The following is a 27,273-nucleotide window of genomic DNA, read 5'->3' as shown; positions in this document are numbered from 1 at the left end:
GCCACTGGGCACTGCAGTGGTTACATTATGTAACCCTTCTTATGTGAAGCCAGCACCCATTTTAGGAATCTCCCACTTTTCTGAGCAAGGCACCACCTGGCTGGGTGGATGCAGACAGCTCCTGTCCCCGGGTCTCCCTGAGCTCCCAGAGTTGAAGAAATTCAATTCCACGGTGGCAGATACGAGCTGCCGGTGAGCAGAGGGAGCAGGACTCCTGACGTAGGAGCTGGGGAAGGCCTGAGCCCTGTCCTCCACCAAGGCTTAGATCCTCAAGGTCAGCCTGCTCTGTGGGGTGCAGGTGGGGAGGGCGCAGAGGGACGCCTCACCCTTAGCCAGCAAGTGCAGGTCAGGCAGGACGGCAAGGGGACCTACGGGAGGCGGGACTATTGGGCTGAGCACCCCCACCCCCGTGGACCCTTCCTGTGGAGCCCAAGGCTGCAGGGGCAGCTTCCTGTCCCCCACAGGACAGAGTGAACCTCTGGCCATCTCACGACCCTGGTCTGGGCCCAGCGATGATGAGATATGGAGGCCTAAGCAGAGTCCTGGCCCAGAGTGACATCGGGGGGCCGGGCCCATGGCTGAGGGGGGTTTGCTTGGCTGGGCCTGGGCTGGACACCTTGAGCATGGTGGGTGCGCATCAGAGCCCGGGCCTAGACCCCTGGGGGAGGTGCTGAGGTGACAGCCCAGCATGGCTCCTGGTCAAGCTGACAAGCCTGAGCCTTTGGTGGCTGTGAAGGCGTGAGCCCACTGTTGGCCCCCAAGGCCCGCCCGCTGTGTGGCCTGTTAGGCCCTCCCCCCAGCTGGCTCTGGGCCTTGAGGAAGGCCTGGTCCCACGGGACCACCACGCGCCCCCTTTGGGAGCCACGCCCTTCAGGAGCAGCTGTGTCGGTTGAGAATTCCTCCCGGTGCCTGCTCAGCCCTGAGAGGCCCCAGTGGCTCCCTCAAAGCCATCGCAGGGGTGGGCGAGTGGTGCACCCCTGAGATCCCAGCAACGGGGAGGCTGAGGAGGAGGAGTGGGGGTCCAAGGCCAGCCTCAGCAACTCATCGAAGTCCTAAGCAACTTAGTGAGAACTTGTCTCAAAATAAAAAGGGATGGGAAGTGGCTCAGTGGTAAAGCAGCCAGGTTCAATCTCTGTACCAGAAAAATGAAAGCCATCATGGAGCGGCTGAGCGCGCCCACCACGTGTCGGTCGCGGCCTCTGCTCTGCCGGGCTTCCTGACCTTGGGGGCGGCCTGCTTCTGCTCTCAGCCTGCCTCCCTGTACCTGCTCTCCCTGTCACTGACCATGGAGAAGGTGTGGTCTCTGAGTTGGGGACAGCTCAGTTCTGGTCCTTGGGCTCCCCAGGGTGGAGCCCCCTCCCCTGGACCTCGAGACGTCCTGGCTCACAGGGCTGGTCCCCAGGCTGTGCTGCGGAGGCCTACAGCACCACCCAGAGCATGGGCCCAGCACCGTCCCGCGGAGCACCAGCCAGGAGCACAAGGACTTCTCGCGGGGCTGGAAGCGGGAGTGGAGACGGCCTCCAGGTCCCATGGCCCCCTCCATGCCTGTGTCTGGCCACAGTGTCCATGGGCCTTCTTCCCTCTCAGTCCACAGAGAACTTGGGGAGAATTTCTTTTGAGAGCAAAATGATTTTATGAGTCTGTGTATCTATGCTCCTGTTACTGTGCGAGCGTGGCATCCGGCAGCCGAGGCCGCTCTAGGGAAAGACCCTCACGTGCTCCCTGTAAATGAAGGCTCGGAGCTGCCCCATAGGCTGAAACACGGTGGTTGCAGATGCTCTTTCTCCAGCATGGCTTCACTGCGGCAGCCTTAACTGAAGGGAACAGAAGACGCTGCACAGGACTCCTCGGCCCGAGACCTGGCTGGCCCCCTCAGCCCTCCTCAGTGTGGAGGGAGTCTTGCTGCTGGGGCCCCCCAGGTTGTGTGGATGTGGACAGGTGTTCCACCTGCCCGCCTGGCTCCAGGGCTGGTGAAGTGCACAGAGCACAAGACCCTGGAGGAGACGCTCCAATTCGCAGCCTCCCAGCCCCACAGTCTCCCAGGTGCACAGGTGCCTTTGTCAGGCAAGGTGCGGCCTCAGGCACCCTCTGTCTGTCCTGCTGACTGATGGCCCCTCCCATGCTTCCTGTAAATAATAGATCAAAGCCTGTACTTCTGCCAGACCCTGCCACCAGGAATGCCGCAGGAACCCCTTCCCAGGGCTGCCTCGGAAGGTGGGGGGGGGAGCGGGGGAGGGGGGCTGCGTGGGAGAGGCCTCCCTGCCAGCAGGCTGGGGGCCCTGCCGTTATCTGCCCTGGGCCTGGCAGCAGAGAGCTGGTCTGCTGGCCCTCCTGGCCCGCTGGCCCTCCTGGCCCGCTGGCCCTCCTGGGCTGCTGGCCCTCCTGGCCTGCTGGCCCTCCTGGCTGCTGGCCCTCCTGGCCCGCTGGCCCTCCTGGGCTGCTGGCCCTCCTGGCCCGCTGGCCCTCCTGACCCTGCTGGGGCTGGGTGGGGAATGGTGCATGGGGCCTGCACCTGCTTCTGCTGCTCTCTGTGTTTTATGTTCTCTCTCTTTCTAACACTCTGGGCTTTCCTTTCCTTGGAGAAGAGGGAGCTAGGAGCACTTCCTGCGTGTTCTGTGATGCAGTGGCTTCCGGATGTCAGAGGAAAACAGTGATTTCCACCGGGCTGGCTTTGTTTTCCCTAGAAGCTCCTAGTGAGATCCTGGTTAAAAAGCAAACCATACTTGTGGAGGACTATGTTTCTCATGCAAATAACATTGCAGTCTGGGCTGGCTCGCCTATGTTTTTCCCATTAAAAATCAGCAGATGCCAGGAGTGGTGGTGCAGGGCTAGGGAGGCTGAGGCAGGAGGATTGTGAGTTCAAAGCCTGCTTCAGCAACTAAGTGAGGCCCTAAGCAATTCAGCAACACCCTGTTTCTAAATAACAGTGCCGGGAAGGCCAACTTCCGTGAAGTTTCTGGATTCCAGGAAGGAAATGTGAGTTTGAAGTTGTTAAGAGGCAGCAGGTGCTAATCGCCTCTAGCCCATGAGCAGAGGGAGGAACACTGGGGCTGCGTCCACCATCCAGTTACTTTGAAAGCACGAACGTGATGTGTTATTCAAACTCCTCCAAGTTGACGCCTCAGCCATGGAGACTTAACCCAGCAGAGGAGACTCTCGGGGTGCAGGGTGTGGGAGCCAGCCTGCAGTGGACCCAACATCACCCCTCCCATGGGACCCCGGGGGGGGGGTGTCTCAGCCCACCTCTGCTCCTGGGTACATCCCTTCCCGTGGCTGGACCACAGCCCCTGGTTCTCTCACTGAACATGGAACCTGCTGCCCAAGAGGCCTCCTGCCACCCAAGGTGACCTGGGAAGCGGCTCACTGCTCCTCCACCCAGAGAACCCCACAGAGCATGCATGTAGTGGCTCAAATCCTCATGTTCATTTTAGGAACTGCCGAGAGACTGCCACCAAGTACCCAAGAGCTCAGAACCCTCACGGAACTCTGGGAAAGCTGTGTTGGTGGTGTTCCTGTGGATTGCTCTCAGCAGAGCCACTCGCCCCTCCCGGTCAGGTCCCTGCCAGCCCATCTGGTGGGTGCCCGGCTCAGCTTCTCCTGTGAATCAGGTGTGGGTTTGCAGGGTGCCGGCCCAGGAACTCCAGAGTCCTTGCTGGGACCTGGGGAGTCAGGGCCACTGGGAATGGTTACCTTGGAGGCCTCACTGCCCTGTGCCTCCACCAGGCACAGGGAAGAGGCAGGGTCTAACCTGCCAAAGGAGCACCCTTGCTCTGGGCAGACCTGCCCAGCGTTCTGTGTCCAGAAAGTAGACTTGGCATGGGCAGGGGCTGGCGAGGGTTTTCTTGTCCACCAAACCATCCCAGCTCACAAGCGGCCTGGCACCTTGCCCAGGGACACTCTATGACACCAAATTATATGGACACCCCAGCCCTCTGCCCTGTCCTCACCCTGGTCCTTCTCCTGGAGGGTGGTCAGACCTGCACTTCTCCAGCGAGCTCTCAGAGCTCCCTTCTTGTCCAGGCAGGTCTTCCCACCACCTTGCATTTTGAAATAATTACAGATTCACAGGAATTTGCAAAAAAAAAAAAGGAAAAAGAAATCTCCAGGGTGATCCCCTTTCCCTGTTTCCCTCAAAGGCTGAGCTTGGGACTGACACCACGTCTCAAAGTGGGAACTGAGGTAGGTCTGTGCTCAGAATTCACTAGGATTTCACGGTCTAGGCAGGTGAGTGTGTGTGTGTGTGTGTGTGTGTGTGTGTGTGTGTGTGTCTGCCGCTGCAGGGCACGTAGATACATGCAACCACCACCACACCCAGAAACAGAATTGCTGGCCACCCCGGGCTCCTGGGGCTGAGCCTTTGTGGCCACCCCCAGCCCTGACCCAGGCCACCCCTCATCTCTTCTCCATCTCGTGATTCTGCTGTTTCAGGAAGGTTAATGGTAAGTGAATTACACAGCAGGGCACACTTCCCCGCTGTCTCTCCAACGTATTTGCACGTATCCAGTGGTTTGCTCCTTTTTCTTGTTCACGGTGTTCCTTGGTGTCCATGCACCGCGGTTTCTCCAGCCGTCCACCTGCTGCAGGACAGCTGCTGTGTTTCTGGCGCCTGGAAACAAGGGTACGATGAGCATTGGCGCCTGAGTTTTCATCAGAAGACAGGTTTCATTTCCCAGATAAACACCCACAAGTGCACTGGCTGGGTCATGTGTTAAGTGAGTGTCCAGTTTTCTAAGGAGGCTGCCAGTTTTCCAGAGTGGTGGAAACCCCACGTTCCCACCAACAGCGTATGGCCTCTGGGCTCCCCACGTCCTGGCCAACGTGGGGCATCCCTGTCTTAATTTTACCGGTTTGGAGAGGCTGCAGTGGTATTTTATTATTATTTTATCATGCATTTCCCTGGTGGAGACCATATTGAACATCATGTGCTTTTTCTCCATCTCTACATCCTGTTTGGAAAACTCTTGTCTTTCACCAAGTTTCTGCCAGTTTCCCTGGAGCCTTCCTGCTGAGCCTTGAGGGTCCTTTCCATGAGGAAATGTCCCCTGGGCATGGAGTGCCCTCCTTCTTGCATCTGCAGCTGGCCTTTCCGTCCCCCTCTCGGCCTCGTGCATGACCGTATTTGTAATTGTTGAGGGCCAGGTTATGGTTGGATGTGAGGTGTCCTCCAAAAGGTCACGTGTGAGGTAATGCGAGAAGGTTCAGAGGAGAAATGACTGGATGACAGGAGCCTTAACCCAATCAGTGCATTCATCACCTGATGGGATCGACTGAGTGGTGGCTGAAGTGGTAGGATGTGGCTGGAGGAGGGGGCACTGGGGGCACGGCTTTGGGGTACCAATTTGTATCTGGAGAGTGGAGTCTCTCTCTGCTTCCCTCCACCACCCTCTCCCACCATGAGGTTCTGCCTCACCTCAAGCCCCGAGGAATGGAACCAGCCTTTTATGCGCTAAGACCTCTGAAACATGAGCCCCTGAATAAACGTTTCCTCCTCTATAATTGAGCTGGTTGGATCCTTTAGCCACAGCAGCTGAAATAGGCGGTGTGTTTAAAGGCGGTCATTCTCCCCTTGGCTTGAGCAGAGGCAGCTGGTCAGGGGTCTTTTTCTGAGCTCTCTGTTCTGTGTTGCTGGTCTAGCCCTTCTCCACCACCACAGTCTCTGGCTGCCCACTATAGCAGCAGCCCTAACACCAGGAGTATTCCTCTCCCTTGTTCCTTTTTTTCATATAAAATGCAGGATAATCCTATCCGTGCCGTGGGGGCGGGGATCTTGCTGGGATTTTGATAGGAGAGGACTGTGCTAACCCCACGGAGCACCTTGAGAGCCCGTATCTTCCCTGTGCTGTTTCTTCCAATCCATGAACATGGACAGCCTCTCCAGGTGTTTAGGCCATCTTCGACTTTCTTCAGCATGTTGTGATTTTCAGCTTATAGATACCAATTGTGACTTGTCAGATCTCTCCTGAGTGCACATCTCCATTGGAGCAATCATAGATGCTATTATGTTCTTAATGTTTTACATGGTTTTGTTCACATATGTAAATACAATTAATTTTTTTGAAAAAAGAGAGAGTGAGAGAGAGAGAGAGAGAATTTTTTAAATATTTATTTATTTTTTTTAGTTTTCGGTGGACACAACATCTTTGTTTGTACGTGGTGCTGAGGATCGAACCCGGGCCGCATGCATGCCAGGCGAGCACGCTACCGCTTGAGCCACATCCCCAGAACAATACAATCGATTTTTGAGTTGATCTTCTATCCTATGACCTTGCTAAATGCAATTTATAAATTCCAGAAGTCTTTTGTAGAGTCCCAGAATTTTCTACTTAAATAATCATTTCATCTGTAAACAGCGACAGCTTCATTTCTTCCTTTTTTTGCCTGTATGCTTTTTATTTTTTTGCCTTATTGCACTAGCTACAACTTCAGGTACTGTGCTGAATAGCAAGAAAGATGTTTGCTTCCTTTCTGACCTTATGGGGAGATTTTTAGATCTTCACCATAAAGCACGATGCTAGTTGAAGTTCCATGTGATGATTCTGCATACTGTACTAGTTTCTAATGGTCGCTGTAACAAATCATCACAAATCTAATGACTTAGAACAACCCAGACTTATGCTTCTACAGCTCTGGAGATCAGAAGTCACAGATCAAGACTGACGGACAGCACTCCTTCTGGAGGCTCTAGAGGGGGTGTATGTCCTTGTTTTTCCTAGCTTCTAGAAGCTTCCCACATTCTGTGGCTCATGGACTTTTCCTCAAATCCCTCCATCTCTCTGCTTCTTCATCAAATCTTTTCCTTTCTCTCTCACCTTCCTCTCTTCCTCTGAGGAGGACACTTGAGATCACATTGGGCCACCCAGAAAATCCAGAATAATCTCTCCATCTTGAGATCCTTTCCTTGACCACACCGGCAGTGCCTTCTGCCAGGTCAGTGCAGGTGTCACGGCCACCCCGCTCACAGACAGGTGGGAGTGTCAGGCAGGTGGCTGTCTCGGGCGAGCACTTTGCCAGCCACACACATGGTACCATGCCTGACTGCTCACCTGTCTGTCATTCCTCAGGATATCCTCATACCTAACAAAGGGCCTGACACAGACAGGCTCAGGAGGTCACTGACCCATGAACAGACAGGTGAGAGCAAGGCCCTTCCTGTCAGCCTGGGAAAGCCTAGGAGTGGCCACTTTCCTACAGAGGTACAGTGGTTAGTTTTTTTTTAGCAGAAAAATGATGATGATGGGTCTGATGGATACCAGTGGGAAATGCAGATCCTGGCACAGAATATTGAATTCAGGGCTCAGAAAATCCAAGGGGCAGCTTTTTCACGGGCAAACCTGTGCATCCCTCATCACCCCCAGAATGCTCCCTCCTGACTCACACGAGGGGCCGACATCACGGGGAGGATACGCGCCACCTGCCCCCCAGCCCCGTGGGCTCCAGACCCTGGCTTCACTGCATATACTACCTGCCCCTCGCTCTGTTGTCAGGAGTCAGCAGGGGTCAGAAGAGTGTCCGTCCTCCTCTCCTCTCTCCTCCTGCTCATCCTTGGAGGACTTACAGAGCAGGCTGAGAACAGCTGGGCAGGATCGAAGGACATGGTTTCCTTGGCTTGTCCAGAATCAGCTCATGCAACTGGCTGATTGTGTAATTGAGATGCATCATGGGGGGGTCTTGCAGGGGGTGCCCTGAGGTTCTGCTTCCTGTGGTCCTCTCTGGACAGGAGAGTGCTGTGGTGTCCCAGCCTTCCAGCCAAAGGTGCAGCTGCTCAAGGGTGGTAATGGGCACTTGAAGGACTGTGACCCAGCCATGAGGTTTGGGGACATGCCCCAATGTGAGGACTTGGGTGTAATAAAAAAAAAAAAAAGATAATAGTTCTGCTTTTGTTTTGTCTTGGTTCCTCTTAAATAAAAAATTAAAGACAGCCACGTGTTTCAGCAGGAGCAGTGGGTGTTTTAACAGGACAATCTTCACTTTGCAGACGGATCCCTGTGTTACTGGGGCTGTTCAGTGTGCCAGGGGCTGCCCCATTTCCTGTCTGTAGTACGCCCAGCAACTGTGAAAAGGAAAGCATCCCTATCAGATGTTTCCAGAAGTCCACCCCCCACATACACATACCCCCACAATCACACCCACCTGACACATCACACATGTGCACAGATACACACCACATTAGGTCACATACATACACATGCCACACACATCAGACATACAACATAGGTATCATATGCACATGCACATACACAGAGACACACAGACATGACACACTACACACTACACACACAGATGTCACCCACATATCACACACACACTACACACAGCAAATCACACAGACCAAGGTTTACCAGAAAGAGTTGGAAGGCTGTTCAAGAGGGCTAGGGAGCTATGTGGGGAGGGTTCATGCTTGAAATACTTGTAATCTGGACCCAGTATCACCACGTAACGTCAGGGCCATGTGGGTGTGGGAATGCGCCCGGCAGGGCCCCAGGTGCATGGGCACCGAGCACAGCGACGTGGTCTCCACAGGGAGCACTGCCGTGGGAGTCCTCCAGACCTGAGTCTGTGCATCACTGATTTTCCTGCAGCTGTAAGACTCTTTTTGCCAAGCGCCTGGGCCGCCCAGCCCCCTCCGTGGCACAGACGGCTGCAACACGCCTGGCGTCTGCGGCACTTCACCCACTGGGCTCCTCCACTAAACAGGACACCCGAGGGCGGGCTCTGGCCAGTCCCAGATCCTCCCTGAGAGCAGCTGTGACTGAGAGGGCTGGGTGCTGGGGGCTGGGTGCTGGGTGCTCGGTGCCGGGTGCTCGGTGCGGGGGCACAGAGCCTGGGCTTCTCTCCACTGCCTGGGGAGCTTAGGATTGTCTGTGTCACACACAGCTTCCTGGAGACCCCCACCCTGCTTCACTCCTCACCAACAGAGGAGCAGAGAGGGGAAGCCCCTCCCGTGAGCTGAGGAGGCCCAGGGTCTTTCCAGCCCGCAGGCGGCAGCCAGGCCTGCAGTTGGATGGACCCTGAGCTCCTGCACAGGGAGGCCCTGGACCTCACTGCTGGCCCTGCTGGGCCCCTGCTAAGAGCAGACGTGGGGCTGACAGAGCAGGTGGCCTTGCCCACTGGGTGGGGGTTCCTGCTGTGTTGGGTTGCTCCTGCCCTCTGTCTGAGAGGTGATGATGAGGGCCATGGGTGGCCTCAGTGGCCTCTGATTCTGCCACTAAGCCCCACGGGCCAGAGGCCAACTTGCTTCTCTCAGCCCCGTGGTCCCTGCAGCACTGCTGAGCCACCTTCCTCAGAGCTCCGCACAGCTTGGCTTTGTTCCTGTTCTGGAACATTCCTCCCCACCCCTCCACTCCCTACCCCAGCCCTGTGCCCTACTCCCTGGGTCTCACTGTCCCCAGACTCCTCCCTCCAGGCCGCTGGGTGTGGTTGGGTCCCCCCCTCCTCACTGCTGCTCCTGGGGTCCCCTCTTGTCTGGTGGTCTTTCCCTTGGAAGGAGGCCACCAGGGCAGCTCCAGGCTGTCCAGGGTCCCCAGAGTCCTGGGTCTCAGGGAGTCCTCAACAAACACCTGAATAGTTTACTATCCCCAGAGCTGGGGAGCCTGAGAGGCCACGGGCGCTTGCTGGGCTGTGGCAGGCAGGACCAGGCTCTGCCGGACGTCCTCCAGGTGAGCAGGCCGGGCCAGGATCAAGGGGCTCCTTCTCCCAGGCTGAGGGTATCTCTGCTTTGTTCTGCTGGAGACAGGGGTCCTCAGCTATGGGAGGGGCTTCCCCTCTCTGAGGACCACGGGCGCTTGGTGGGCTGCGGCAGGCAGGCCTTCACTCAGCCTTGCGGAGCTGGAGCCCAGGAGAACCTGGGCAGCCTCAGGAAGGCACACGGTCTTTCCCAGCCGCAGGCGGCAGCCAAGCACAGACAGCCCTCTGTCTGGGTCCAGAAGGCTCCTCCGCCAAGGCAGGGTTTGCAGGAGGCTCAGCACACTGACCCCAGGCACACACTGGCCACGACACGGCCAGGTGGTCAGGCCTGGACACTTCCAGAGGGGACCCCCTCTTACACCCTGCCGTCCGCCCCCAGGGCCCTGGGAAGGGGAGGCCGGGTGCATGGCTGTTTCCCGGGTGACGTGTTTCCCGACCTGCCTCTATGAATTGCCTTAGAACGTGTGTGAAGTCTCTTGACTCTAAGTGTAAGGACACGTGCCCTGTTTCTCTTCTATCAGTTACTGTCTCTTTCCCTACATCATTGTCAAGTGTCTTGAGAACCAAGCTTTAGAGTAAGTTTTGACCTTAGGAAGTGGACATCCTTCAACTGTGCTCTTCTTTTTCAAAATCATTTTGGCTATTCTAGACCTTTTGTGATTCCATGTGATTTCCAAGTCCATCCTGCAGCTTTCTACAAAAATAGTCTGTTGAAATTTCAATAGTGAGTTTTATCTGTAGATCAGTTTGGGAAGAGTTTACATCTTAGTAATATTGTCTCTTCTGTTCCACTAACATAGGATGTGTGTTTATTCAGATTTTCTTTAATTTTCCTGTGAAATATTTTGTAATTTCAATGGATAAGTATTATACTACTTTTGTTATCCCTAAGTGTTTTGTTTTTGATACTGTGGTACAAGAAGTTGTACTCTTGATTTTATCCTTGGGTTTTTCATGGTAAATATATAAATAAGTATACCTACATATAGAAACGTAGTTGGCTTTTGCTTATTTATCTTATAGCTTGTGTCTTTGCTGTACAACTTCATTATTTCTAGTAGTTTTATGCATTTTAAAATTTTCTACATAAAGAATCATGTAATTCTCAAGTCATGATGTTTTTATGAGGTTTCCTTTCCATTTTGATGGCTTTCTATTTCTTTTTCTTGCCGATTACACTGGCTAAAATCTCCAGGATTTGTCAATAAAGAAATGAAGACAGCACCATCTTTCTTCTTCAAGATCCTGGGGAAGCCTCTGGCCTTTGGCCCCTCGGAACGGTGTGTGCTGTGGTCTTCTGTGAACTCCTTGGTCAGGTGCTTTAGCCCCCTAACACTTACTGCACTGGACTCCAGGCCCTGGGGTGCTCCCTGGGCCTGCCCCCCCACCCCATGTGTGCTAACTGTCCACTCCACAGTGGGAGAGCGGGGTGCAGATAAGCCAGTGCCTGGTCCAGAGTCTCAGACTAGCAAGTGGCAAACCCATGCTCTGAACCCAGGTCCGCTGGACTCCAGACCCATGCTCAACCCCACGGCTCAAACCTGCTCCACGTCTGGCCAGCACCGTGGGAATGGGAGGCAGCTCCCAGAGTATCACACGAGGAGTGCAAAGGCCCTGCAGCTGGTGACTCTGGTGAGATCAATTGCCGTTCTCCTTTTCTGTGGCCTTGCAGTGAAAAATGCTCCTTTCCTTGTGCAGGGTCACTGTGTGCAGAGAGGCCTTTCCAGGTGGACATCCCATGTCCAGGTGTCCAGCTGCAGCGGCTGAGCTGTTCACAGAGCAGATGGCACCCTGGTGACAGGAACCTGAGGCCAGGTGGTCACCCTGGCGCTCCCCCTCAGGAGGTCTCTGCCTGCAGTTCTGTAGTTGCTCCAGGCAATCACCACACACTCAGGGCCCAGCCAAGGTGATTGTGTTTAGTGCTGAAAGGAAGATGTTCTTACAAGTGCATCGGCCTTATGATTGTGATAATGTATTGTCTGAAAACCGCCAGAATAGAGCCACACCCCAGAGACATGGCGCATCAGTCCCAGAGCTCCGCGAATCACTCAGGCGTTTGCATGAGGGAAGGCACTGCACTGGGGCCTCTGGCAAGGGGGGGGCGGGAGCTCAGGCTCCTGCGGGACAGCGCCCCGCCCAGGGCCTCCAGCAAGGTGGTGGCCGAAGCAGGAGATCAGAGGGCTGCACTTCAGAGTCAGGATCTCTCCTGGAGGACCCCTGTCCCTCAGAGCGGGGAATAAGGGTCAGTTGGCAAGAGCCAGAGAGTCCGAGACACACAGACCAGGCAGCCAACCAGTGGTGGACCAGGAAGGGCTCCACCGAGGCAGCAGGAGGCCAGGGGCAGGGCACGGACAAGCAGAGCCCAGCAGTGTCCGGCACTGTGGCCAGAGATGGCCCAGCCTTCCCACTTGAGGCCAGGGGTGGCCAGCCTGGGATAGAGCCTGCAGTGGCCATTGGACACATTGTGGGAGGAGAGGGAGGCAGAAAGTCAGTCAGGGACGGGCAATGGACTCTGCCTGTGGCTGATTGGTCCCGCGTGGCCAGCATGATGGCCAGGGCACCACAGGAGGAATGGGTCATGAATCGAAATCGATGACCTAGGTCGATCAATACTGATGGATCTATATCTACGGATCTATATTGATGATCAATATGAATCCGTATCAATGAATTGATATCGATGTATATATAGAGATAATCAATACCAATGATGTACTTTGATCAATCTACATCAATGAATCTATGAGTCTATATCAATGACTCAACACTGATGAATTGCTATCAGTGTTCTTATTCAGTGATTGCTATTGATTATCTACCTCAATAAATCAACATTGATGATCTACATTTATGGATTGATATCAGTGATCTTATTTAATGGATCTACCTCAATGAATCGATATCGGTGATCAGCATCAATGAATCGATATTGATGGATCTACATTGATGGATCAATCTCAATAGATACACTTTGATTGATCGCTATTGGTGGCTCTATGGTGATGAATCGGAATCAATGCCTCTGCTATGGTCATGGGGCCCCGCAGGGTGGTATGTGGCAGACAAGCTCCATGAGTCCTCACTGTCCTGCCCAGTGGGCAAACGGCTGCTGCCCTGTGCCTCGGGAAGTGCCAGCCTCCCCACGCCCACTACCCTCATCACCCATGACCCCCCTGGACCCTGGCCCCCCACAGCCCATCTACCAAGGTCACTGCTGATGGAGCTCTGTGCTTGCTGCAGCCATTCAGCTGGAGTGTGTCTGGTTGGCCAGGGGCCAGGGCAGGGCAGCCGCTAAGCACTCAGGGTCTACCCACATGCCCAGGCCACCTGCTCTGCTGCCCAGGCTGTCCTCCAGGTGGGAGCTGGGCTGGGAGAGTCGGGCAGCAGGAAGAGGGCATGTGGCTTGTGTGGGGGAGAGTGGACGTGGGGGCAGGCAGGGGCTGCAGGGCGGTGGGAGGTGATGCTGGGTGTGTGGCAGCTGGACACCTTTCAGGAACCACCTGACGTGGAGGAAGTGTCTGTTTTTCTGTCCCCACCATTACTGTTTGTGTGTCCGGGGCTTTGCCCCAGGTAGAAAATGTCATTCCTGACTTGGGCCCTCAACAGTCCCGTTGGCCTGGCTGACGTTTTCTTGCGGGTTGCAGATGACGGTGAGCGCTCTTTTGATTTATAAAACACTCCGTTGAGAGCTTTCCTTGGGATTCTGAGAGCTGTGCCTTGAATGTAAATGTCAAAGTCAGAGCAAGGAGGCTGCAGCTCAAACTGGAGTAGAGGACGCCCTGACCTCAGCTGAGACGGCCATGGCAGCAGGTCTGCCCTTCAGGCCCACCACCTGGGCAGGGAGGCCCCCACCCAGACAAGCCTGGGAGCCTCAGGGGACGGGGGCCTCTCCTGGCTCCCGGATAAGTCCAGAGAGTGCGGGATCCAGAGAAGTCCAGGTGCGCCCTGGCTGGGGCAGCAGAAGGACAAGGGCCGGGGTGGGCACTGGGGGAAGCTGGGGCCAGGTGTGCTGACAGTTCCCCCCACAGACACCTCTCTGAGGCCTGGGGGTGACCACGTGCAGGCCACTTCTGTGGACTTGAAGGTAGCAGGAGTGGCTCTCCCTGTCAGCCTGCCGTGAAGGGCCAGCGTCTCCAACACCCTGAGCAGGAGCAGAGTCCCTTTTAACTACGGCCACTCCAGACCCCTCCCAGGGTGCTGTGGGTGGGGGTGGGTCCACCCTCCAGCTGTGCAGACATTGGTGGGCAGCACTGTGTGTGGGCTGGCGAGACTCCCGGCCTCTCTTCCGCCCTGCGCCCTGCCCTGCGTGGGTCAGAGCCTCCTCCCTGGCCCTCTGGGGCCGCCTTGGATTCCTTCTTCTTGCTTTGCAAAAACAAAACCCAAGGTCAATCGGCAACACCCTGTTCTCAGGTGACAGCCAGCGCCTGCCTCGGGGCCTGGTTCGCTGTTTGGTTTTCCTTCCCATATTTTTGAAGACTGGAGCCAAATTTCAGGGCAGAAAAACAAGCACAAACGCACCACCCAACAGTTGCTGTCCTGAAACACCACTGGACTCTCCTTGAGCCCAGGTCTGTGCGCTGCGGCCACCCACTGCCCGCGGTCCTGGCACCTGGCTTCCCCCAGGCCTGACACAGGGGGACAGCGTCTTCTCCTCAATCCTGGCTCTTCAGACACAGCAGACATGATGGCCCCCAGTTCAAGGCAAGCAAAGCCTGCGGGGGTCGGTGCCTGGCTGTGCTAATGACCACTGCCGTGATGAGTCACCTAAACACAGGGGCACAGCACAGGGTCTCTGCATTTCCATCCGCAGGGGCCAGACAGCAACATGCTCCGTCTCACCCCTTGGGGCAGAACTCTGGGCAGCTTAGTGGGAGGTCCTGCTCAGGCCTCAGGCACCAGGACGTCAGGCTGACCAGGCCTGGAAGCACCTCCCAGTCGAGGCTGACAATCTGGTGCTGGCCATGGCAGAGGCCTCCCTCCCCTCCTGTCCACGTGGCCTCTCCGAAGTGTGGGAGTCTGTGTGTGGCCTCCCTCTTCCGGCCCACGTTGCCTCCTACGAAGACAGGCTCCCGGGTTCAAATCTCAGCTCTGATATGTCCCAGCTTGGGGACCCAAGTTCCCCGCTCTCTGCAACCACTCAAGAGGGAGGGAGCGGAGTCACCCTGCAGGAAGCTCGTGACATGGACGAGATCAGGACATGTGGAGCCACCTGTGGTGGCCATCAACCAGTGCTGAGGGCCACCGCCGAGTCGGGATGACATATGGCATTTTTGCCAGAACGGAGTGGTTGAGAGGTGACGCCAGCGAGCCATTGAGATGAGGATGGCTATGTTGAGCTGTGTACTCAATTGGATGCTAGACCCCTGCTGTCCGCCTGGCCTGCTACTTTGGAGTTCTCCTGGGGATTCCTGGGGAGTTCAAGTTGGTTGGGGAAGTGCCGGAGGAGGGAGTTCCGGTTGGTATGTGGTGTGTCCCGGGAGAAGGCCACATGCGTGGCTTTCGCGGGAGTTTGGAAATAAAGTTTGTTCCTGCTTGAGTGGCTCGCGATTTGTGCCCAGCCAGACTGCGGCAAACCGGGAGGGGCTGCGTAGGACAGCGTTCAGAGTCTCAAGCAGCCATCCCTGATGTGACACACCATGGTGTAGATGTGTGGTACCCAGCAACGCCGGGGCAGCTCCCAACACTGGAGAGAGCAGGACGTGAGAACAGCGTGGGGAGGTGGTGTCACTACTGCTGTGGTTGGTCACCCTGTTAATCCATGTGCTGCTGTCACACAGCACCTGAGATTGGGAACTTTATAAATAAAAGAGGTTTCTTGGCTCATAGTTATGGGAGTTCAAGGGCACAGTGCCGGCCCTGGTTTGGGGTCCTCATGGAAGGAGCACAACAAGAGCAGTCACTTGCAAAATCAGAAGCCAGAGGCTGGGGAGGGCCAGGCTCCCTTCTTCAAACCGTCCCCTCCACGAACACTAACCAGCGCCCTTGGTGGCCTACTGACCCCTAGGCCCCACCCCCTGGGACAGAGCTGCCAGCTCAGGAGCCCTGGGACAAGCCCCATGCACCACGCAGTCACCTGGGCGGAGGCCCCAGGCAGCAGTCTCAGCCCAGCGGACCACTGGGTGGGCGATCGGCAGGAGATACTCTGGAACCTTCTGAGACAGGCAGAGGGCGGCTCTGGCCCCAGGATGATGGACAGAAAGCAGGTCCGAGTCCTCGGCTGGGACTGCACGGACAGGTGCACCAAGTCCCGGAAGCTCCCAGAGAAGAGCAGGAGCTGGGCCGGCTGCTGAGATGGAGTTTACCTCCGTCAACCTAATAAACACTGAAGGACGTTGCGGACACTCGCGGGGTGAGCCAGGCTCTCTGTTGAGTGGGCAGACGTCGACCCTCAGGGAGCGCTGTACCGGGCAGGGGAGACCCACGCTGGTGGGACCAATGGTATGGAGAGAGGAAACAAGCCCGTGACACGGGGCTTGGGGACAGCCGAGAGACTGCCTCCCCATCTCTGCAGAAGCTGGAGGAGTGCCATGCGCCCGCAGGTGACCGAGCCCTCCCTGCACTGGGCAACTCAGGTCCCCGAGCCACTTGGGAAGTGTGTTTGCGTCCCCCCGACCCTGGGAACCTGGGGCTGCGATGGTGTGCCCCAGGGGTAGCTGCCCACGTGACCTCCGTTCAAAATACCTTCTCGTGGTAACAGATCTTAAGGTAAAAGTGACCTCTGGCTTTCAAGACCTTGATTTAAGGTGAGAAAAGCCAAGCCATTTGCATAGTAGCACTTGCTGGTCCGTTTTAAGGCCCTAAAAGTCTAGGAGACAAGTGACTGAGGTGTCTTCCTTCCAGCGACACACAGGGAGGTCTCTGGGGTTGGGTTTCCAGAAGATTCTGAGGCCAGCAGGAGCCTCTGCCTGAGCTGGCCGGCCAGGGCTGGTGTCAGGTGGCCAGGGCTCTCGGGCGCCCCCTCTGTCCTGATTTACCTGTGTCCAGACCTCCCAGGCAACTCTGGTCTCTGTATTTTGCAGCCCTCTCTAGACACTTCCTGGGAAACGTGGGCTTCATTAACACAGAGCAGCCCGCCACTGGGCTTTCTGCAGGGGAAGATGTCCCCGCGCCTCTGCGTTTCCATCCGCAGGGGCCAGACAGCGGGGAGGAGAGGACGCAGGTGGGGGGTGGGGGGTTGGCGGTGGTGTCAGTTTCTAAAAATGACCACTGTAAGTGTGCGGGTCACGGGGTCCTGTCTGCTACCTGCCTCGGGTGACGGTGCAGGACCGTGGGCAGGACCCGGGGAAAACGGGGGGAAATCCGTCCGACACTCATCTCCTCCTCTTCACATTTCCCTTCAGAGTACTGGTCAGTCACTTTCTGGGGGAAAAAAATCAAAAGGAAAGAAAAACTGTTCTCCTCAAGAAGTGGCCAGTGGAAGCCCCTCGCTGGCCGCAGCTGGGCTGCCGCTGGACAGCAGAGCTGCTGTGTGGTTCCAGCAGGGGACATGATGGTGAGCAGAGGGAGAAGGCCCTGGTGGAGAGGGGCACAGGGCGGCCTACGGCCTGGAGCCTCCCGTGGACTCAGGGCGGGACTGTCCACCCACCCATCGCGTTGTCCCAAACCAAGGTGGTCTTCGCCACAGAGCCCTCGGCACCCTGCGCGGTACAGGTGCAGAGAACACAGGAAACATCTTCTGAGTCCCTCAGAACAAGCCCTCCTTTCTACCCCCACGTGGTCACTAAGACGTGTGGACGCACTTCCCCAAATGAGGCTCACACGGGGTTGTCTGGTAACTAGGCATCGGCAAGAACAAGGGTCCAAGGGAGGGAGGCAGAAGGACGCCCTTGTTAGGAGCGGTCACTCCACGTAAGGAGCCGGAAAGAAAAACGCACGCTGACAAGAACGTCAGAAGTCAGATGGCGGCCCTTGGCCTGAGTCCAGGCCTCACAGTCAGCATTTAGACCTTTACCCCCCACCCCCCGCACCTCCCTGCCAAGACCCACTGGCTCCAGAGTCTACCAGCAGCCCCTGGCGCTGTGATCCCCCAGCACCCAGTCTTCACTGCCAGAAGCGTGATTAAGCCCTGCCCAGGCAGGACGGGCAACGCCCGGGGATCAGGAGGCCGCTGAGCACTCTCAGCTGGCCTCTCACCTGCGGTCAGAGGAGGGCCCTGGGTTAGCAGGCCAGCACAAGGCCTTTCCTCTGGGCCCATCAAGATGCCGACAGACTTCAGGTCACAAGGATCCGTTCTGGTAACGAGGGGAGAACAGAAGGTCAGGTCCGACTTCCATCTTTGAAGAGAGGGCCCCAGCCAGAGCGAAGCCCAGCAACGAGCGTGAGACGGGTCCGTGGCGCCTCTCCAGCCAGTTGCAAAACCACCCCGTGTTTTCCAATCGTTCTTTCAGGACAGGAGACGGGGTGAAGAGGCCATGGAGCCATCCCAGGTCCAGTCAGCAACGTGGCCCAGTGAGTTCAGGCCCAGCCCACCTGGGCACGGGAGCCACCTCTCACTCCTACCTGGGCAGTGAGAGTCCTACCAGGTGGCAGTGGCAGCTCCAGCTGGGGGTTGCCACTTAGCTGCCACCATCCCGTCAAGGTCCTGGCCCCTGGAGCCTGGCGCTGGTGTTCCCAGGTCTGCTGAGCTGGTCCTGCCTGGACCTGGTGCCCAGAACGCCCAGCAACACCCGCCTGCGTTCACCTCAGTGGCCCCCAGCCTCAGCCAGGAGGGTGGCACCTTGTCCTGGGACAGGACCTGAGCGCATCGCCGTAACTTGTCCCCGCCTCAGGCAGACCGCTGCCCGACAGACCCCAGCCGGCCAGCGAGTGTGCCGTCTGGGCAGAGCGTGTGTCCAGGCACGGCTGGACCCACATCTCCTGCCGTCCACTGTGGGCCTCGTCTAGAAATAGTGTTGCCACAGGTATGGTCAGTCACGTTACGACGAGGCCACCCTGGGGGAAGGTGGCCCCTGCAATATGCCCAGGGTCCTTATGAGAAGGGACAGTGACACCCAAGGGAAACGCCACACGAGGACAGAGAGATGGGGGCATCCAAGTCTAGGAATGCCCAGGACAGGCCACCTCCAGGAGCCGGGAGAGAAGTGGGCCAGTCTCCCTCAGGCCCCCAGAAAGGACCAGCCCTGACCCTCGATCCCACACTCCTGCCCCAGAATGGAGAGAATGTGTTGCTGCTGGTTTCAGCTGACCAACTGATGTTCCCAGGTCACAGCGGCTGGAATGTCCCCTGATAGCATCAGCCCTGAACACCAGGTCACAGCGGCTGGAATGTCCCCTGGTAACAGCAGCCCCATGACACCAGGTCACAGTGGCTAGAAGCAGAGTTTGCAAGCTGGTCCTGAAAGGGGTCAACCCAGCACAGCCAGCGGTCCAAGCCCGCCCACCTCTAGGCTGTGGAGAACGGTCCCTCCATTGGGGCCCGGCCAGCTGAACCTGGCCCCTCCCTGCCCTGCAGTCCTCCTAGCCAGACCCTTCCGGGCCCACAGTGCCCAGCAAGACGTGCTCTGGTCCTGAGCCCCTCAGACACGTCTCCTCCTCCGCTCCCCACGCTGGCTCTTGACCCTCTTGCCCTGTAGGGATCCTTGTCACAGGCAGGCCCTCGGCCTTCTCTCCGCTTCCTGTCCTGCCCTATCAGCTCCTAGCACTGTGCTTACAGCGCAGCCCAGGGCCATGGCACCTGGTGTCACTGTTGAACAAATGAACCAGGAAACACCAGCAGGAATCAGGGAGCCTGTCCCCTGAGGTGAGCCAAGCCCACGCTGGCTGCAGGAGGGCCTGCCCTTTCCTCCGGCTCCCTCCCACCCGCCTGCTGAGTCACAGCCACAGCAGCTTCAGGAGGGGCAGAGCCTGAGCAGAGTCCAGGGCTCAGGGCCGCTGGAGCCCCACAGGGCAGGGAGCCTAGAGTGGAGCTGTCCAAAGACGAGTTCAGAGTTCCCACTGCCCTCGCCCGGGTCTGCCCGCGGTCACCAGAATCAGGCCCCGGCTTTCCAGGAAGCTTCCTGCTTCGCCAGCTCTGCGCCGCTCCAGGCCATGCCCAGGCCTGCAGGTCACCTCTCCCTCCAGAGCCTCTGCTCAGCCTCGGCTCACCCTCGGCAGGGTGTGCCGCTGCCCCCAGGCCACGCTGCCCCCAGGCCACGCTGGCCCCAGGCCGGTTCTAGAGAGCGTGGCTGCCCAGGACTGTCCACTGTGTACTGCTTCCACCTTTCCTGGTAGCCATCATGGGACAGCTGTGGACGGAATGGAAGGCTGCGCGGGCATCTCTGGGCACCTCAGGCGTCACCCAGCAGGGCCAGCATGTGGGGGAACCTCGCCTTGGGACACTGACAGCGACGGTTCTGCAGAGAAACAGGGTCAAGGGTACAGGTGCATGTGCATACCCCATGCCTAAAGGCGATCGAGGGAGGTCACAGGGCCGACAGGCACCAGGGGGGTCTCGCGGGACGGACAGACATCGGGGAGGTTTCACGGGACAGACAGGCACGAGGGGGTCTTGTGGGACCGACAGGCACCAGGGGGGTCTTGTGGGACCGACAGGCAGGCTGGAGCTGCTAGGCCCAAGCTGTAGTCTGAAGACCTGCATCTGGAGGCAGAATTTCCTGATGCTGATCTCATAAAACACCTCCGCCACATCCAGACCCGCGTTTGTACAACAAGGCACCACGGCTCAGCGGTGTGGACACAGAAACCGACCCCCATGGAGTCCTAGGGGATCAGATCAATCTGTGGCCATGCAGATTCCCAGGCACTCAGGGTTCTAAGGATGTCCTCAATGGACAGTCAGGTCAGGACGAAGGACAGTGACCAGCTCTGGGCACTCCTTAGGGGAGGTACCAGAAATGGAGACCCACATGGACGCCCTTCTCAGCCTAACCCAACAGGTCTTCCCCCTGCACACCCGCACCTCAATGACATCGCTCCTGATCACGCCGTGGCACGGCAGGAATCAGTTCCCATCCCAGAGGGTCCTGGCACAACTTCACAGAATGTGCTTTGTGATTCCTTTCACCACCAGATTCACAGACTGTCATTAAACACACAAGACACAATGCGGTTCTTCATGGGCTCAGACACCTGCCACAGTCCTAGGTGAGGGGAGAGAGGCAGGGCCTGCCTGCGTGAGTCTCCCCACCACAGCGGGCGGCACTCTGTGTGCACCCTGGCGCAGGAGCGCGGCTCCCCCTGGATGGGTAGGGCTTAGATGCCCAGCTATGAGGAGCCTTGTGGGACGGGGCGGTTGCCAACCAGTTCCTTCCAAGGTGACCGTGGCATCAGCGTCACTCTCGACAGGTCGTTACTGACTGGCCGACGCTGCAGGAGTGTTTCCCACTGGGAGCTTCCCCACAGCCGTTCCCGGTGCCTGTTATCTTAATGTACGATCCTTTCAACGACGGTGTGCAATTAAGTGTGAACTGACACGGCGTCATGCCGCGGCTCTCGGGGGAGTTTTAGAATGCCCTGACGGGAGCACCCCGTCTGTGGGGCTGCAGCTCCCGCCCTGGGCTCCAAGGGCAAGTGGACACCCCTCTCCCCAAGTTTCTCCAGGCCACAGCAGCTGTCAGAACGACCTTGTAAGGCGAATCTGCCAGGAGGCACGAGGGTCCCGCTGCGCAGACACCAGGCCAAGCCCTGGGGCTCACGCACACCGGAGACGACGCCTGCACTGCAGGTAACACGGGAGGAATGCCAGGGCCAGCCAGGCCGCACCCCAGCACGGTGCACGCCAGCCCTGCAGGGGCTCTGCAGCAGATTCCCAGGCAGCAGAGGAAGAGCGAGGGGAGCCAGATCAGGACGGGGTGAGGTGGTGAGGGCAGGTCTGGGGACTGACCGCCCATCCCCTGGTGGCCCTGGTACCTGGCTTCTTCTCAACGTACTGGAACCTCTCTTCTGGATTTCAAGGTTTGCTGAGTCGGGTCAGAGTTCCTCATGAGGGTGCGTCCCCATTCTCCACCTGTTTTGGGGGGATGGCAATCACCTTGTGGGGGCCCCTGTGGCACCCGTGACTCAGCACGGCCTGTGGCTTGGAAATGGCAGTCTCCATCCTGTCTCGTGGTCATGCTCCCCGCTGACCCGCAGGCTGGCTGGTCAGCACCAGCCTCTACCATCCAAGCCTCCGTTTGGGAGCTGGGGTTTCTGTCCAGGGGCACTGTGGCAACTTGTATCAGTTCTCAAGAGAGATTTATAAAGCAGGAAAACTTTACAAACTCAAGACTTTGTTGCGTGTACAGTGGTCGGCTTCATAGTACTGTGGTGTTTCAAAGTATTTCAACAATCAATCGACTTTTGGGGATATACTTGCCGAAAAACACTTAGGCGTCAGTCGTAAGGGACTGTGAAGAAAATGAAAACCCCCCTTGTGTGCGTGCGCTCCTGGGGTGGCATGTGACACACAGCCGGTTGAGCCTCGTCAGTCCAGGGGCCAAGTGAGCCAGGAACCCCCGGTGGGAAGCCCTCTGTTGGGCCCACAGCAACACAGGAACAGAAAACGGGGAGACATCAGAAAGCCCGGGGCAGACCAGGACCTTTGAGGCCTCAGCATTCCTGGTTGGCGGGTTCTCCAGAGACGAGGCGCCTCCGGCTTTGGTTTAGCAGGCCCAGGCATGTTCCTTTCTTTTCTAGGGATTCTGCAAACATCTTTTCACATTTAAACTAAAATTGCCCACAGATAGCTGGCTCCGTCATCTGTGCCTCCCTCGTTCCCATCTGGAAAGCCAGACTCCCTATTCCTGTTCTCTCTCTCTCTCTCTCTCTCTCTCTCTCTCTCTCTCTCTCTCTCTCTCTCCCCCAGGAGGGCACACAGACCACCTCTGAGAGCCCCACAATTGTGTTTCAAGGTCCATTGGGGTGTCAGGGTCTCCCCACAGACCTCCAGCGTCCTCCTCATTTTCTGTGGGCCTTCCATTCCCTCGAGTCTGCTCCGTCCTCTGTCTGAGCCCCGTTTTTACATCAAGGAAATAAAACACGAAGCATGAATTGAGTGGTTCTGGTTTCTTCTCCATCTGTCAGCTTCACACTGTCTGCCCCTTGCTTCTTGCACAAAGCCAAGTGGGATGCTGGGCTGACTGCAGGGCACTGCGGCCTTCACAGCCGATGGAGGACCGCTGCTGGGGTGGGGTGGACGCTGAGGCAGCATGCAGAGGGTGGGCTCGGACGCCCCCAGGACACAGAAGCGAGGATCCGCCTTGCTGCCCAGCTCCGGGCAAGGCTGCCCCGCCCCTGGCGCTCACAGGAGGGAAGGGAGGGGGAGGGACCTGCGAAGTCCTGCGAAGGCATAGGCAGGACCAGCTGCGTCCACAGTGTCCTCTAGTTGGAAACCAGGTGCAGGCTGCCCAGAGGGCAGACCGCTCAGCCAGATCCCAGCAAGTCTGCAGAGTCTCGGCAAGGGGCGGAGCCAAAGGCACTGCCCCCACAGGCCATTTGCAGAGGGGCATTGGGGTTGACAGAGGTTTAGGGTCTTATTAAGGAAGTCGGTGCCTGGGCCTGTAGGTGGGAGCCTTAACTCGGTGTTTTCTTCTAGCAATTGTCGTGTTCCTGGTCTAAAGAAAATGTGGTATTTATACACAATGGAGTTTTATTTAACCACAAAAAAGAATGGAATCATGTCTGGTAAATGGTTGGAACTGGAGAGCATCAAGCTAAGTGAAACGACCAGGATCAGAAAGCCAATGGTGGATGTTTTCTCTCATGGGTGGAAGACGGGGGAGAGGAAGATGAAAGGGGTCTCGTGAAAATAGAAGGGAGACCTGGAGTAGAGGAAGGGGATCGGAGGAGGAGGGAGGACACGGGCGGGAGTGCTGGGGACCCGTGTGAGGGTGAGTGTGGCCAGGGAATCCTGCTCATGTGCGCAGTTAGAAGCACTGATTAAAATGATGGTGGTGATAGAAGGGAGATCAGGAGAGCAGAGGGGGTCCCGAGAGGGAAGGGAGTGGGGCAGAGGTTGGCCAAGAGACGGTGTGCATGTACGAAGGACGTGATGGATCTCACTATTACCTGCAAGTATGATGCACCATTAAAAAAGGAAAAAAGCAGATTTCCTCACAACAGAAATAGCTGAGACAACCTGAATGTCCCTGAGCCACCAGTGGAGAAGGAGACGCAGTGTCCCTGCCAGGGACCACTGCTGAGCCTGGAAGAGCAATGAGTGACCACCCAAGGGTGCGGCCTCAGGACCAGCACCAAGGAGAGAGCGAGCACCAAGGGCCCCATCACACAGCACCCGGGCTCGGCAGCACAAAGGGAGCGAGATCCAAAAACAGCCCCATCTACCTTTAGCTCCCACCGATGTCCCAGTAACCTCCACTGACCCACTGCGAGCTGATGACCGGGCTCTGGCTCTCCTCGAGCTCTCCTGAGCTCTGCGCAGGTTCCTCCCGCAGGAAGCCACCTTTCTGCAGAGCCTTAGCAAGTAGAGTCCTGTCCGTGGCTCTTCTCCCCAAAAGAGAAGGCAGGATGAGCAACCAAGGGCGTCTGCTCAGAACCACCAAGAAGCAGGCTTTAGCCAGGCACGGGGGTGCATGCCTGCAGCTCAGGAGGCTGAGGCAGGAGGATCGCAAGTTCAAGGCCAGCCTCAGCAACTTAGCAAGGCTCTGAGCAACTCAGTGAGACCCTGTCTTTCAATAAAATACAAAAAAGGGCTGGGGATGTGACTCCAGTGGTCAAGAGCCCCTGAGATCAATCCCTGGTGCCAACAATGAAAAAGAAAGAGAAAAAGAATCAGTCTCCAGTCACTAGGGCTGGGCTTCCAGACCACCACCCAGAGCTCTCCCAGGAGCGAGCTCCAGTGCTCAGGACGGAAGTCCTTTCCTCCTCTGCTCAGCCTGGAGGCCGCGGCTGCTGAGAGCCCCCAGGTGGGAACCGGGAGCTGCGGAGTCGGTCTTCTGGGCGGGTACCAGACGAAGCTCTGACCAGGCCCTCCTCTCCCTCAGGATGCTGCTTGCTGCCCTGTCACACCCCTCCCTGCACGCCCAGCCACAGAGCAAAACGCTCACGTACAGAGACGAGCAGGAGGACCCTGGGGCACCTGGGACGCACACCCGTCCCCCTGCGTCAGCTTTGCCAGGTGGCACCTGACCACTGGGCTCACACGCTCGTCAGAGCTTCCCGTCTCTTGGAAACGTGGAGGCCCCAAGGAGAAGCCCAGCGCCTGCAGGTAGAAGGAGGACACTGCTGGACACGCCTGTGGCTGGAGAGGTCAGTGCTGGTAAGGGCGTCTTGCCGGTGCCCGCCTGCTCCCCTTCCCCTTCCACACTGGGCTCTCTGCACCCATCTCTCCTGACCAGCCTCACCCTCTTCATCAGGGCCCGGTCGGCCCTACATCTGGTTGATGATTTCTCAATATCGTTTTCTAGTGTGAAAAGAAGTCCCCAGATAGACCAGAGAAGAATCGGGCTCCAGCGCAGGCTTACCTGATCTGACCTGAACACCCTTGGCATCTCGGCCTCCTGGAGGTCCTGTGCACTCAGCCCCCACCGAGCTCTCCTTTTCTGCCCCCTCCAAGGGAGCAGAGGCACCCCGGCCGGCACCCTTCTCCTGGGCCCTGGCTGCCCGTGCCTCACCCAGAGGCTTCCACGCCTGCCCACGTCCTCCAGAACATTCTCCCTGCCCCAGGGTTCTTCCCACAGCCAGGGAGGCATGTGGCCAAAGGACTTCAGGGCTCCCTTCAGTGGCACCCAGGCCACAGGCACCACGCCGTGTGCCAAGTGCCCCTCGCCCAGCACCATGGGGCAGAGGCAGCAGACCTGCAGCCCGTCCAGCCTGAGCTCTGCATGACAGGAGGCCTGCAGACGCAGAGGGATGTGCTACAGAACACATCTGGTCCTCAGCGCACGAGAGAGCCACTCAGTCCCCAGGGCCATGCCAAGGGACTCTGCGCCTGCCCCCTCTGCCCTGCAGGAGCCACAGGCTTCAGGAGAGGCCGTGAGGGGAGGGGCCACACCTGCTTTGCAGGGAGCTCTGACTCTTAGTCGTGCAGGTCGGGAACCCTCCACCATACTCGCCTGGGCCTCTCTTGCTGTCACAGAAGGAAGCAAAGTTTCCAAGGCACCACAGCCTACGGTCACAGGGCCAGGGGCCTCCCAAAAGACCCCTTCACCCCGGTTCCCGTGACCAGGTCAGAACAGCCCTGGACATGCTGCTCAGTCCCAGGCAGAGTTTGTTAGGTTTGGAAAGGGGCCAGAGGTCCTCTCAAGAGTGGGTAGCGGGCCCCTCCTGCCCTCCATTTTACTGGGGGTCCCAGGAAGTTCCCTGAGCCCCGCCCAGGCCCAGCTCCTGACTTCTGACAGACACAGAGGAGCTGCAGGGACAGCCTCCAAGTGACCCTGTTCTGTCTCAGTTTCCTGTCCCGAGTGGGTCTGTGGGCGGTGCCTGTTTTTGCCTCAACCCCCGTCCCCTCCTCTGTTCACGGCCCTCTGCATGGCCCCTGCCAAGCTCTCCCCCGAGGGGCGCGATGTTGGGCTGTCAGGGTGGCTGGGTTGCGGCTGAGAGAGCGCGTCACCTGGCCACGACGCCCGGTGCTGGTCTGTCAGGTGGGGCTCCCTGTGGCCCTCAGCGCCCCCAGCGTCCTTTCCCTGCTGGCCGCCCACGGCCGGGGAGCTACCCGCACAGCCCTCGAGCTCTGCCCCCGGGAAGCAGGCTGAACACGCGCGGGGCGTGTCCCTGTTTCACCAGGACAATCAACACCGCCACCTTGGTTCTCTTACGTTTGATCTGAAGGTGACGCTTCTGCAGAGCTGGGGCTCATTACACCTGCAGAGGTTTCCCGGGGGCGGTGACCAACATGATGTGACAGGCCTGAGTCTCAAGCAAGGTGAGAGAATTCAGGTCATCGGCTACCATGCTGCTTGGCACTCAGAGAAAGGCAGATCCCTCAGCTGACCTGAAGGACAGAGAGGCCTCCGACCAGCCAAGGTGACTCTCGCTGCCAGCAGTACCGAGGGTGACACAAGCCACACATCTACACCTTTGGAACTAGAAACGACGAGGAAAATGTGTCCATCGTCCTTTAAAACATGCAGCCAGTCCACAAGCAAGCAGCGCCCACGGAGGCCGGAAGCCAGGCTGGGGCCGAGCCGAGTCTGAGCGGGCAGCCCAGGGCAGGGGTCCTGATGGGCTTGGGTACCAGTAAACCAGGACTGGGACTCTGATTGTTGTGGCGCTGAGGGTTGAACCAGTGGTGCTGGGCCACCGAACCACATCCCTGGCCCTTTGTATTTTCTGAGACAGTGTCTCCCTCAATTGCCGAGAGTCTTGCCAAGTTTCCTCGGCTGGCTTGGGGCTGTGATCCTCCTGAGGAGCTGGGGTGCGGCTCAGGGATGGGGTCCTGATGTCCATGAGACAGTGACCCCCTAGGAGACCGGGAGTTAAACAGAACCCGACGTGAGACGCGTCCCTCAGTGAGCCCTTCAACAAGAGGGTGTGCTGCCAAAGCCCCTTCACCAAAGAAAGCTGCAGACAAGGTGCCCCTCTTCCTGGGCACTGTGTGGGAAGAGCCCCTCAGCACTCATCCTGTCATCTGGCACTGGGTCCGGCTCCCCTGCGCAGCCCACCAGTCCACACACCTCTCAGGATTCCACCCAGCCAAGGGAGGAATGCGAGACC

Source organism: Callospermophilus lateralis, assembly GCF_048772815.1.
Source record: "Callospermophilus lateralis isolate mCalLat2 chromosome 6 unlocalized genomic scaffold, mCalLat2.hap1 SUPER_6_unloc_1, whole genome shotgun sequence".
In the NCBI taxonomy this organism is placed as follows: Eukaryota; Metazoa; Chordata; class Mammalia; order Rodentia; family Sciuridae; genus Callospermophilus; species Callospermophilus lateralis.
Note: the sequence above shows the minus strand (reverse complement) of the source record.